This window comes from Procambarus clarkii, chromosome 54 (genome assembly GCF_040958095.1).
Source record: "Procambarus clarkii isolate CNS0578487 chromosome 54, FALCON_Pclarkii_2.0, whole genome shotgun sequence".
Classification (NCBI taxonomy): domain Eukaryota; kingdom Metazoa; phylum Arthropoda; class Malacostraca; order Decapoda; family Cambaridae; genus Procambarus; species Procambarus clarkii.
In genome coordinates this window covers 16,039,508-16,053,389 of record NC_091203.1, presented here as the reverse complement: position 1 = coordinate 16,053,389, position 13,882 = coordinate 16,039,508, and positions in this window count along the sequence as shown.

The following is a 13,882-nucleotide window of genomic DNA, read 5'->3' as shown; positions in this document are numbered from 1 at the left end:
TTCTAAGTGTCATTTCCCGCCGATCTTTTGCCTGTCTTGATTATTCTTTCGGCCTTCTTTTGTTTTGACGCCCGGGTGTTTTGGGAGGCATATTCTCTTACCCGTAGAACTGTGGTATCCAACGTCGCGAGCGAGGGGACGCTTTTATTGTTAGTCCTTCTTTCTTCACTGAACCAGATCTCGATGGACTGACGGTTCTTAAGGTGGCATTTGTGGGGAGTATATTCACGACACACCCCTAGAGGCCCCCAGCAAGTCCGGCAACATGTCTCTTGTTGGGTGTCCTGTCTATAAATTGTGGCTCCGTGGTGGGTGTGGGGACACATTCGTGAATAAAAGTCTTCCCTCTCCTTTAAAACCCGATGACTCCTGTTCCTGTTATGACTTCTAGGGCTCGCGGGGGTGGACGACTAGGGCCCCCGAGGCGGACTGTGTTGGAAGACTGGGCTCTGTAGCCCCTAATTGTTACATTGGGCCCGGGCCTAGCTCCTCCTCAGACCCTCCTGACTACTCCCCTCGGCTCTCCTCCCTTCTCTGTGGTTGAGTTGAGCCCTAAGCCCCCAGCGGTGACCACCTCGTCCCCTGACCCGGCTCCGTTTCTCATTGTAACTACTGCGCCTTTTAACCCCTCTCTCTCTGGGGGTTCTCAACGCCGTCCACGCCACGGCCGCACTCACCCGATCCCTTCCCATACTAATTCGTACCGCGCCTGGTTTGGTCCTCCTATGTGGACTAAATACTTTGACCTCCATCATCTAGATTCTACTCCTCCTCCTGATGATTTTTCCCTCCATATGCACCTTGTTAATTCCGTGGATGCCTTTGTTACTTTAAACCTCACCCATCTCGGTTCACGTGTTGTTGCTACTCCTTCTCAGGATGCAGCTACCTGCTTGGCCGCCTTATCCTGCATTGGCGAGACCCCTGTTCGGGTCTCCAAGAACACTTGGTTAAACGCCAGTGTTGACACTATTCTCCTCCTGCACCATGTTGCGACTGGTGTTAAGAATCTAAAAGACTGCCACGAAGATATCAAGTCCAGGGCCATTCTGTCCTCCAGGTGGACACGTTTACTCGTCCTCCTCATGGTCGTCACCATCAGCCCTTTCGGGTTGTGACAATTACCTTTAATGGTCGGGCGTTTCCTCCCCTGTCATTTTTGCTGGTGCCAGGTGCTCCGTTCAGGTGTACATTCCCCACCCCTCGGCTCTTTAGTAGGTGCTGGAAGTTTGGGCATGGTGCCCTCCGGTGCTCCAGTACTGTCTCTCACTGTCCCTTGTGTGGGGACGAAGGTTACTCTTAGTCAGAGTGCACTTCTTCCCAAGCTCGCTGCCTCAGTTGTGGTGAGGCCCACCCTACCTTCTCCCGTGCTTGTGTACGTTACAAACTTGAGGCAGCCGTCCTCAACTTGAAGCACCGGGAAACGTTTGTCTTTTCCTGGGGCGAGGCGCCAAGTTTGCCGTCTCCCCCCTTACGCAGGCGTTACTTATGCTCACGTGTTGCACGCTTCATCTCCTTGTCTTTCCTACCTTCCTCAGTCTCACAACCGTTTCCAAGCCTTAACCCCAGACACGCCCACCACCTCCTCCCTAGTTTTTCTACAGTCTGCCCCGAAGGGTCCCCCCTCCTAGTTCTCTGTTTCTGGTTCCCCTTCTTTCTACCCAGTCTGTCATGTCTCCTGTGTCTTCTTTCTCATCTCCCTCCGATCCTCCTTCTCGTCCTTCTCCTCCGTGTCTTAGCTCTCCACGCTGCCTGTCTGTGCAGGCTGATGTCCATCACTCTCCTATGGATCATCGTGTTGTTCGCTCTTGTGGTTCTTCTCCTGTTGAGACACTCGAGTCTGTTGCCCAGTACGTTGTTGCTGGGACGCCTGTCTCTTTGAGTTAGAAGCGGAAGCCTGACTCATCTCCCTCCTCCTCCCCGGCGGGTAAGAAGGCTTCGCTTTTTTCCTCGCCCCCTACCTCTGACTCTATCGCGCCATCCCCTCCCGTTTCGGTGGTCGAGCCCCCTATTCCTGGTATGGAGGTTTCTTTGACTCCCACTTCCCTCTCGGTTGCTGCTCTTGCTGAGGTGCGCTCCCCGGTTTCTGCTCCTTCTCTTCTTGCTGTTCTTGACCATCTGTTGTCTCCTCCTGCTCCTCCTCCTCCTCCAGACCCTGCTCGTCTGCCTCTGGTCTGTTCTCCCACTCCCTTCCCCCCATCCTTACTCAGTTTACCCATGCCCCCAACCCTGACTTCGCTGACCATGATCCTGATCCTGCGCTTCTTTGACGTGCTGTGTTCCATTTTAACCTTTGTTTCTTCATTGTTCTCTGTTGCTCTCCTTTCTCTTTTTGTCAATGTCTATTCTTCAATGGAATATTCATGGTTATTACACCAATTTCCATGAACTCCAACTTCTGATTTCACAATTTTCGCCCCTTTGTGTTTGTCTCCTTGAGCCAATTCATGGTGCTCGTCCTGGTCGCTTCCGTGGTTTTTCCTTTCTCGCCCCCTTCCCCCAGCTTTCGTTGGGGCTCATAACACATCTGCTCTCTTGGATCGTTCTGATGTTCCCTTAGTTCCCCTGCTTTTTCCGTCACCTCTTCAATGTTTTGTTGCATGTGTCTTTGTGCATATATGGTACACGGTTTGTTTCCTTTATCTCCCCCCAAATGTCCCGCTTTCTTTTCCAGATCTTAAACACCTTCTGGACTCACTGCCTGAGTCTGTGCTCCTGCTGGGTGATTTCAATTGTCGTCATACCCTTTGGGGTGATGTTTTGACAAACACCCGGGGTCGCCTGCTTGAACCGTTCATCCTTTCTTCTTCCCTGTCTCTTCTGAATTCTGGTGAACCCACTCATTTGGACTCGAGGACTCGCACCCTTTCCTGTCTTGATCTTTCTCTTTGCTTGTCTTCTCTTTACTTGCATTTCACGTGGCAGGTTCTTGATGACCTCTATGGCAGTGACCATTTCCCCTTCCTTGTTACCTTTTTCTCTTTTCACCCTTCCCTCTCCTTCCCTAGGTGGCAGTTTACCAAGGCAGACTGGAACCTATTTACCCTCCGTTCTGCTCTTTCCAACCTTTCCATTCTGCCTCTCCATCACGCCCTCCTCCTTTTTCATGACACCATCTTCGACGCTGCCCTCCGCTCTATTCCTCGCTTTTTCTCTCGGGGAATATGGAAGTGCGTTCCATGGTGGAATGTGGATTGTGCTTGGGCTATCCACTGTAAGCGTGCAGCCTGAAAGAGACACCGCTGCCAGTAGACGGTTGAGTCTTTTCTTTTGTTTCGAAAGGCGAGTGTGGTGGCCCGTAGGACAATTCGTACAGCTAAGCCTGAGTTGAGGAAGTCTTATGTTTCCACCATTACATCCGAAACCGCTCTGACGGAGATCTGGAAGCGTATCCACAAGATTGCGGGAAAGTTTGTTCCCGATGTCATGCTCAAATGAGGTCCTTCACCTCCGTGGTACTCTTGTGGCGGACCCGTTGCAGGTCGCTACCGAACTGGGTTCCCACTTTTCTTCTGTTAGCTCTGGTCTTCATCTTTCCCAATCTTTCCTTCTTTGTAAACCTGTCCTTGAATCTCGTACTTTAGATTTCTGCATTTATCTCAGCCTTCCCTATAACGATCGCTTCTCTCTCTCTGAACTTCATTCTGCCCTGGCCCCCTGCGGATCTACGGCGACAGGCTCCGATGGTATGCATTATGAGATGCTTCGCCATCTCCCTCCGTGCACGTCTCAGTATTTACTGAGTCTGTGTAATCGGGCCAGGGACTCGTCGTCGTTCCTGAGGAATACCTCGATGCTGTTGTCCTCCCTGTTCGGAAACCGGGGTCTCTTGGGACATCCCCTAAGGACTTTCGCCCTATTGCCCTCACGAGTTGTGTCTGTAAACTCTTTGAAAATATGATTAACGTTCGTCTGATGTGGTTCTTAGAACACCATCACCACCTCTTTTCTTCTCAATTTGGTTTTCGCAACTACCGCAAGACAACGGATGTCCTGATGAACTTGGAGGTTAATGTTCGTACTGCTTATGCTGCGAAGACGTCCGTTGTTGCCGTCCTTTTTGATCTGGAAAAGGATTATGACACCACCTGGAGATACCAAATTCTGTCGGAACTTCTTTCTTTTGGCCTTCGTGATAATCTCCCTCTCTTTCTACAAGGCTTCCTCTCTCGTCGTTTCTTTCGAGTGAGGCTTGGTACCACTCTCTCTGCCCCTTTTCGGCAATATATGGGTGTACTCCAAGTTAATGTTCTGAGCACTTCTCTTTTTCTAGTTGCCCTCAATGGTCTTCTACCTTCCAGCGCCACCCTGCTCCTTATTGTCCAAATTGTATTGTCCCTCTTACAGTTGTGCATATTCTTGATGAATGTCCAGGACGAGCGTGTTTTCCGACCGTCCCTTGCGGTTGCTTGTCCCTGTTACGAATCTTACTAGGATTCTAACATTACTCTTGATTCTTATATTACTTTATTGTCTTGTTCTACAATTAATATAGCATCCAGTTGTATGATATGAGATTCTTGTATGTTATATATTATAGCATGCTGTAGTTTGCCTGAGTTGCATTATATTGTATGAGGCTTTTGTACTAGATTTCTCATGTGGTTTCTCCGTGTGGACGGTTGACCATATTTGGATGTGTCCAGTGTGGGAACATTGTTGTCAAGCGAATGTTTATAGTTCAACCTTGATTAATTCTTATTATTGTTTGCCATTATATTATATTGAGTATTGTACCAGTATTTAATACTCTTAAGATTAATAATGATTTGAATATTAGTACTACATTTTGTTAGTAGAATTTCCACAATGTTTATGTGGATGTTTAGTTGTTATTATGGTAGACGCTTTGCATTGCGTTTTGCAATGCCATTTGCAAGAAATAAAATGTTATTTTCTTGGTCCACTTGTGACATTTCCTGGCGAAATGGTAATACTTTACCATTTGATCAAAGTGGTCAACACCCTTCATGAACTTATTGTAGTCAACAATTGCCTGTGGTTTGTTCACCACAACCTGCTGTAGTCTTACTCTTCCATCTGGCCTGCGAACTTGTTTGCTTTTCTGAACTTTCTTTGTGTCTGCATTGTGTAGGTTGGTAATCATAGAGACAACTCGCTTGTCTTTCCACAGCAGAATGAAGGTGTTGTCCTTGCGGCGGTAGATTGTGGTATCCACATCAATCTTACTCTTCGCTATTTGTTGCAAGTCTTTTGGGCCGCCACGTAAGTCTAATTGTTCCACAGGTGTACACCCCCACTTCTCGCAACTTCTCTGAAAGGGTAACTGAGTTGTAATAGTTATCCATATAGAGGTGGTGCCCCTTGTTCAACAATGGCCGCATCAAATCAGTAACTGTTTCAATGATTGTTCTACCAATGCCAGAGTAAACCTCAAATGAATAAATGTAGCCAGATGTTGATTCGGCTAGCATATAAAATTTGACGCCATATTTGTCTGGTTTGCTTGGATTGTACACTTTGAACGACAACCGGCCTCGCCATGCCATTGTGCCTTCATCCAAACACAACTCTCTAATTGGGTAATAAACTTCTTGAAAACGGTGTCTTAGGTAGTCCATCACTGGTCTCACTTTGATCAATTTATCTGTATTGTCCACTGGCACCGCATTGCTGTTGAACGCATGAAAAAACTGACCTATGTGCTGAAACCTTCTGCTCGTCATAAACATGTTGAAGAATCTTGTATGCCATGGTTTATTTGTCTGCCAATACATGCGCATAGTGGAGTTTTTGGTTACTCCCATCAACATACACAGTCCTAAGAATCTTGCCATTTCTTTCAACTTCACCGGTTTCCAAATATCATCAACATTTTCATTAGGTGGTAAGTTACAGAGGATCAATACTCTGTAACTTACGCAAGGTCTGGAACTCTACAACTGGAGCGAGCGGGCAAGGAATTGGTACCTGGGCCACATCTTCCAGACCATCTGGGTCAGAATAAATTAGGGCTTTGGCACCGGCCTCACTCTCGACATCCACGTGAGCTAAAAATGTATCTTCAAGGTCCACCTCCACCTCCCTGTCTGAAGGGGTCCTGGCCTCGAGAACATCCACCTTGGTAGTAGCAGGACTTACCACATTCTGCTTACCCATGGATCTGGTCACAACACAGGCTGGATAAATGACACCATCATCCGCATCTGGTTGAGCCAGTACTGCGTTAGGCTTAATATACATAACAGGACAATCGGTCCCACTAAATTGACACTTGTCAAAATCATTACCTACAATGATATCAATCCCAGGAATGGGCAACTGCTCACTGACTGCTACAGTGCACCAACCTGATGTAATAGAAGAATTCAGGTTAACCTTAATTAATGGTACACGCTGGATATGCCCTCCAAGTCCCTGCAATAACACTACCTCTCCAGTGTCTTCTGTGCTAACATCAGTAAGAACACGGCGAGAAATTAAAGACTGGGAAGCACCAGTGTCCCTTAACAACTGGACTGGTTTCCAGGTTCCACTAGTACATAATAGGGTTCCCGAATGTAGGTATGGATCAAAATTAGTCATCCACTAGGGCATGACTGGAGCAACATTGGCATTAATGGTTTGCAAACCCCTACTCATAATTAGACCAGTTGGTCTCAACTCTGGGTGCAAAGCATAACATGAATTTACCACATGACCTCTTCTCCTGCAATGCGTGCAATATCTGCCAGTGGTCGGAACAGCCGAACCCACTGCAGGCTTAATCACTACATTACTTGAGGTTGACAACCCTGTATGTTGTTTCTCAGATTTAGGCTTTACAGGAGAAGGGTTAAAGGGAGAAGGTGAAGTAGCTGGTCGAGTCTGGAAAACATGATTTTTATGAGCATAATGATTAGTTTTAGCATTAAAATGATTAACTGGTGCTCTAAAAGGCACTTTGGTAAGTAGTTCATGCTCATCAGCTAGCTTGGCTAGTTTTATAAGATCAGTGGTTTGTTTATTTTCAGCCATAAATAAAGCTAATTTCTCTGGTAGACATCCCACTACTTCCTCAGTTACTATAAGGTCTCTTAAAGTCTCAAACTCTGTAATATTAAGTGCTTTAATCCATCTGTCAAAGTGATTTAATTTTACTCGTACAAAGTCAGAAATAGTCTGGTCATGTGCTCTTTTTAAACTTCTGAATTTTATTCTATGTGCCTCTGGGATCTGCTGGTAAGCATTTAAAATACTTTGCTGAACAAATTTAAAATCGAAAGAATTCTCAGCAGTCAAAGATGCAAATACCTCTTGAGCTTTACCCTTAAATTGTCTTTGTAAAATGCTAACCCATTGATCGACAGGCCAGTTCATGCTGACTGCTAATTTCTTAAAATGCAATAAAAATATTTCTGGATCTTCTTCATTAAACTTAGGTAATTCTACATGTTTACTGTACTTAGAAGAACTATTTGTACTCTCTGGATAATTATTAGTGTCACCCAAACCTGTCGCAATTCTCTACTGTTCCAACCTGTTATTATTTTCAGCCATAATCATCTGCTGAATTTCTAATTGTTTAGTCTGATGCTCTGCTAGTCGTAACTTAGCCTCCAACTCAAGGTGTTTTGTCTGGTTCTGCAACTCCAACCTTTGCTTGTCTGCTGCCAACTCAAGGTGTTTTTGCTGGTTCTGCAACTCCAACCTCTGCTTGTCTGCTTCCAGCCTAGCCATTTCTAATTTAGTCTCCAACTCCAACTTTAAGATTGCCACCTTGTCACTTGACTCTTCTTCTAACTCTCCCAAACACTCCTCTTCAAGTCTCTCCTCCTCCACAAAGTGTGTGACAATAACTCTTAACACTTGAGCTTTCAATATTTTACTGGAAACTGCTATGTTCAATTTATCAGCCACCAATAACAAACCATACTTCTTTAAGTCTTTAATTTTACCAAAATTTGGCTGATCCACCAGCGAAGCAACCTGATCCTCCATGGTTGGTTCAATAATCACAACTTACACTTGAAACAACACTGAAAATTATGCTTGGCCCCTGACACAAGCTGAACACTTACCTCAAATCGTGAAGCGTTGAGAAGTTTTCACAGCAGCTCAGATTGAACAGATAATTTCACAGGCTTGATTTGGTGTCACTAGATAATCACAGAGTACCTCGGAAGGCAATTGCTATTAATAATTAGCACTGTCAATTGTACAAACATTACAGAAAATTAAGGTTTAATCTCCAGGACACAGGCCCTCATTTGTTACCACCTTTGAGACTCAATAAGGTTCTTCTCCCCGCAGTGTTAAGAAATGATATTAAATTGGCCTTGCCAACATAAGTCTAGGGGTTATAGATACATCACTGCATAAAATGGAGAACAATATATTTACGCTAAGGGGGACAAACATAACAATTAAATGGTGAAAATAATAACCAGAAATATTCTTTAGCATGCAATATCATAAAGAAAACTCCTTATTGAGAAATGAGCAATATCATCAGCACATGGATTAATAAATGGGATATACACAATCATCTAACCAGATAATTAACTTGATATGAGCTAAAATAACAGTGACCAATGACTTAACACTTTCCTGGATTTTCCACTTGGAATTACGGGCGATTTGCTTAACCGTTTGTCGGATCACGACGTAATTTTACGGTCCGGTTTAAAATATTTGTAAAAAATCCAGTTTAACTCCGATTTACTTGGGGTTTGTTTCAAACTCCGCGCCATGAAGTTCCCGTTCTCTCGGGTAGGCCGCAAGTCACGTCGGCCTACTGGGTCACGTGACAGGCCCATTGTTTTGTTGTCACGTGGAGCGATCGGATCTCTCTCCCCTCGGCCGCCAAACTCGCACGTTTTCAAGGATTATTACCCGTTTGTGTGTGTTTGTAACCCACTAAATTCATCAATAATGGATCCAGCACCAGGCCCAAGCGGTGTTTCGGCTACAGGAGCCTCAGATTCAAGTGGAAAAGACAGGATTACCGCCATCTATAGGAGGTTTGCTGGTGTGAGGCTCACTCCCACCAAGATTCCCAATGTCTTGGATGCCTTTGATCAAGCTGAAAATGAACGAAGTGATGCAGAAGGTGAGGATGTAGAAGAAGAATTTGAAATTGGGGACCGTAGACCCCTTGGGGATGACTCAACAGAGGAGAGACTGTTACGGCCCTCTCGGGACGCAACGGGGTTCTTACTCTGATGTTGTTAGAGGAAGTTGTATCCGGCCCCAAGCCAGTAGTGGCTATCAAGGGATGTGATCCGTGACGCAAGTAACTTAAAGGGGAAGGGAAATAAAGGCAAGAACTTAAGATTATAATTAAACCATCACCAAATAAATAATATAAGATTACACAGGGGGAAGGGTATTAACACTGTACACAATCGTCTTCTCCTGAAGACTCTGGATCCAAGCTCTTGGTGCTAAGTCCTCGGTGCTTTCGTGGCCTCACAACGAATCCTTTGAGAAGCTGAGTCTACCCTGGCCACAGGTCAGCCAAAACACAGGTCCACTGGGGGCACCGCCGTGGAGGCCGTCAACCACAAGTCCAGCAGGTCTGCTGGCAGGTTCCGGATCAGCAACGCTGGTCAGGCCACTCCACGAGCGATACTAGGGAAGTGCCCTAGTCAGGAGCCTCGTGTGATACCACAAATCACTCTCCTGTCCTCAATACCCCAGTGGATAATCGTCTCCAGCAGTCGGTCCCGGGTAATCCTTCTACTGCCACTCCACTGGCAGGGTAACACCACAGTGTTCTTCCGGGAGGCGACTCACAGCTGCTACAGCAAAGCACAAGGTATGGGGATGGCTGCCTTGGGTAGACTGACTCAACTTTCATCACAGCAGTCCCAGGTTGACTCTGTAAGCAGACACGTCATCAATAACAGGGACACTAAAACACCTCAATTACAGGCTCAGACACAAACGCCCGACATATCCACTCCATAGATGGCGTTGTAGTCTGAGCACCACCTCACCAGAGGTCAGCAGCGGCTGTGTTGAGCGCTGAACGGGACTGGAAACTGGCCCTCGTAGCCAGTACACGTCGTCCTCACCAGGTGTCGTCGTCCGTTTGGAGGGGGTTTCGGGAGCTGACCCACAGATGGCGTGGTCATCACTGCTCCGTGCTCGGACGCTGGATCCGGGTTCGTAACACCTCCCCACCAAAAAGAATTTGGTTTGGGTTTCTATAAAAGAGAAGACAAACCAAATTAGTACGGGGACACAACTCCAAATGGACTCACATGCTTTATAAACTGGAACGGCGAGGCTGTCTCGTCCACAGAACTGTACTAAGGAGAAACCCTGGCACAAAGGGAACTTAAAAATGGCAGGCGATGACCTGCCTGACGTAATTTTCCACACCTCCTCTGCGATGTCAAGCAGGGGCATCATCTCACATCTCTCGCGTAAGGATCGGTATTGACACGATGTGGGGCGACTGGACACTTCCCTGTGTCGTGGCACCGATGATGACTGACCACAGACGGCATTTCTGGTACCGGTCCGACGGTCCTTCAGGGAGACAGGAACCTGGAATACAGGGGTCTGATAATTCAGAGTGACAGCGACAGCGGGTAAAACAGTACTTACAGCATACTCTACTAGGTCCACACCTAGTTCCAACGGGGCTGCTTGCACACCGAAGCTGGCATTCGCTCTGCCACCGTCAGGTCGACCAACGTTCCGCATAACGCTGCATTGAGGCTCAGCTATCACGCGGGGGGTGTCAACCTGTCGGAAACAGTCACTCATATTATCGTATCGCGTACCTCCTGTATCTACTATCACCTTCCAGGTCCCTTTGTCGACTGCAACACTTGCAATACACATCTCTAATCCCTAGGATCTCTTCACGATGTTCAAGGGAGCCATCATCCTTTGGGTCGTCCACTGATCCTTACTGAGAACACAGAGAACACACACAAGAAACAAAAATACCGCTAAGAAACATTTGGTCAACTGAGGTACAAGTTTCATGAGCTTGTCATGTCCATAGCCGGCTATATCCATTAGCCTGGTTTGGACCAAAGAGGGCACTAGACCTTTCAAACACACCTCACATACCTCTGACGTCTGGGGCATCTCTGGTCGGTTCAATGAACGCTGTACCTTGCCATACCGCAAGTACACATCCGCCTTCGCTCCAGACTCGTTGGTATCCGTGGGTGCCTGCACACAAGGCCTCTTTTCTAGCTCAGGTACTTTAGCCATCGTAACCTCATGTTTCTTGTCGGGAAACGATTCAGGAGACTCTGCTGGAACGTTCTCAATCTGTAGGCGAGAGGACAAATTAAACATAGTATATTCCGGGTCTGACTCTACCTGGATATTACCACTGCCTGCCGTTACCTCAGACCTTGCTGTTCTGGCTGACTCGTCCACAATCTTGGGATGATTGGTGCTCCAATCCGATACCAAGTCGTTGGCTAGTACCACGTCAATCCCAACCACAGGGAGGGTATCGACTACTGCCAACGCACATGTGCCACTGAAGTAAGGCGAGTCGAGATGTACTGGCACTAAGGGGGCGATGTACTGCGTCCTAGGAAACCCAACCAGGACAACCTGTTGTCTCCCGTCCACACTTACTCCCTCGGGTAACGAGCTTCTCACGATCAGGGACTGGGCTGCTCCACTATCTCTGAGCACTACTACAGATCTACCAGTATGAACACTCGTTACATACCCGCTTGAAGTGTGAGGGGCGAACAAACTTGATCCTTCCTGTGTCGTCGTCGACTGGCTTCCTGCTGGTGGTGTAACACAGCTCATCATCATCACCTCCCTACGTGCGCTGCCACCTCTTCTGCCTCGGCACATAGCAGCTACATGCCCTTTCTGCCCACAAGTCCAGCACACCACATTCCTCCTTGGACTTCGGTGTTTCGGACTGCTAGGACTTGTTCTTCGAGGGCTACTTGGGGGCGTCTTCTTAGCGCTTCGTGGGACGGGAGTCTCTTCTTCGTCCTGAGGTTTATCAAACCGGCGTTGGTAATGCCTTGGGACGTACTTAGCAAAAGGCCTATGCGTCAGGATATACTCTTCAGCCATGGTGGCTGCCGCACGCAAGGTCTCTACCTGCTGTTCCTCTAAGTACGTCTTCAGGTCTCCAGACAAACAATCCTTGAAGTCCTCTAGCAGTATAAGCTGCTCGAGGTCTTCTTTGGTCTCCACCTTCCGAGAGGCACACCACTCCTAAAAAAGTCGCTCCTTGATGGTGGCGAATTCGGTGAAAGTGTGCTCTGAGGTCTTCTTCAGGTTTCTGAACTTCTGCCTGTAAGCCTCAGGTACCAACTGGTAAGCCATGAGCACCACTTTCTTCACCTTGTCATAATCGCCAGAGTCGTCAAGGGATAACGTGGAGTAGGCGATTTGGGCCTTCCCAGTCAAGACTGACTGTATCATGATGGCCCAATTCTCCCTTGGCCACTCCAAAGAGGCAGCGACTTTCTCGAAGGCTGCAAAGAACTTCGAAACTTCCCTCTCATTGAATTTGGGGACCATTTTGATGTTCCTTACCGGATCGAAACCGCTGGTGTCCGTTGTTGGCCTCCGACCACCGCCTAATCGTAATACTTCTAGTTCATGTTGTCTCTGTCTTTCTTTTTCTTCTCTCTCTCGCTGTTTCTCTTCCCTTTCTCGCTCTTCTCTCTCGTTTCTCTTCTCTTTCTCGTTCTTCTCTTTCTCTCTCTCTCTCTCGTTCTTCTCTCTCGTTTCTCTTCTCTCTCTCGTTCTTCTCTTTCTCTTTCTCGTTTCTCTTCTCTTTCTCTTTCTGCCTTCCTCTCTTCTAATTCTAAACGCCTCATCTCTAATTCTTTATCTTGTCTCTCCCTTTCCATTTCTAATTTCTTCCATTCTATCTCGCGATTTATCTCTAGGGCACACATTTTGACTGTAAGAAAGCTAATATTAAGCTCACCTGCATCACTGTCAATGTCACTGCCCTTATCTTCCTTTTCCGTGGAAGCTATTTCCTCACCTTCCTTTGTACTAGGAGCCGCGCCTTCCTGTTTCTTTTCTGCCTTCAAGTGCCGGTGAACCTTGGACAAGATCTCCACACGGGAATCACCGGCACGGATCTTGATCTCCAGGTAGGCGCTCACTAGTACAAGCTCTAGTTTGCTCAGATATTTCAATCTGGCAAGACAGTCCACTCTGTTCCGAAAAGCCTGAACATCGTCCAGATCATCGATGGTAGCTTTTTCTGCCATTGTCACAGATGGAACACTTAGCACTTAACACACTGCTTACACGTTAGCATTTAACGCATCGAGCACTGTTCTACGCCAATATTGCACTTTATCGCACCTGGCACCTCACTTGCCAATATTGCACGTAATTACTTCGGGCACCGCACTACACAATATTGCACTGAATCCAAGCGAACACTTCGCTCTACAATATTGCACTGAATCACAACGAGCACCGCACTGCACAATATCGCACTTAGTCACTCTTGAGCACCGCACAGGGCGTATAACGTCCTAATCGTCATACAGGGGGAATTATATACAGGGATTACGCCACTTCACCACCCCTGTCAAACATACTTAACAAGGGGACGGATCCCGCTGGGGATGCCAATTATGTTACGGCCCTCTCGGGACGCAACGGGGTTCTTACTCTGATGTTGTTAGAGGAAGTTGTATCCGGCCCCAAGCCAGTAGTGGCTATCAAGGGATGTGATCCGTGACGCAAGTAACTTAAAGGGGAAGGGAAATAAAGGCAAGAACTTAAGATTATAATTAAACCATCACCAAATAAATAATATAAGATTACACAGGGGGAAGGGTATTAACACTGTACACAATCGTCTTCTCCTGAAGACTCTGGATCCAAGCTCTTGGTGCTAAGTCCTCGGTGCTTTCGTGGCCTCACAACGAATCCTTTGAGAAGCCGAGTCTACCCTGGCCAC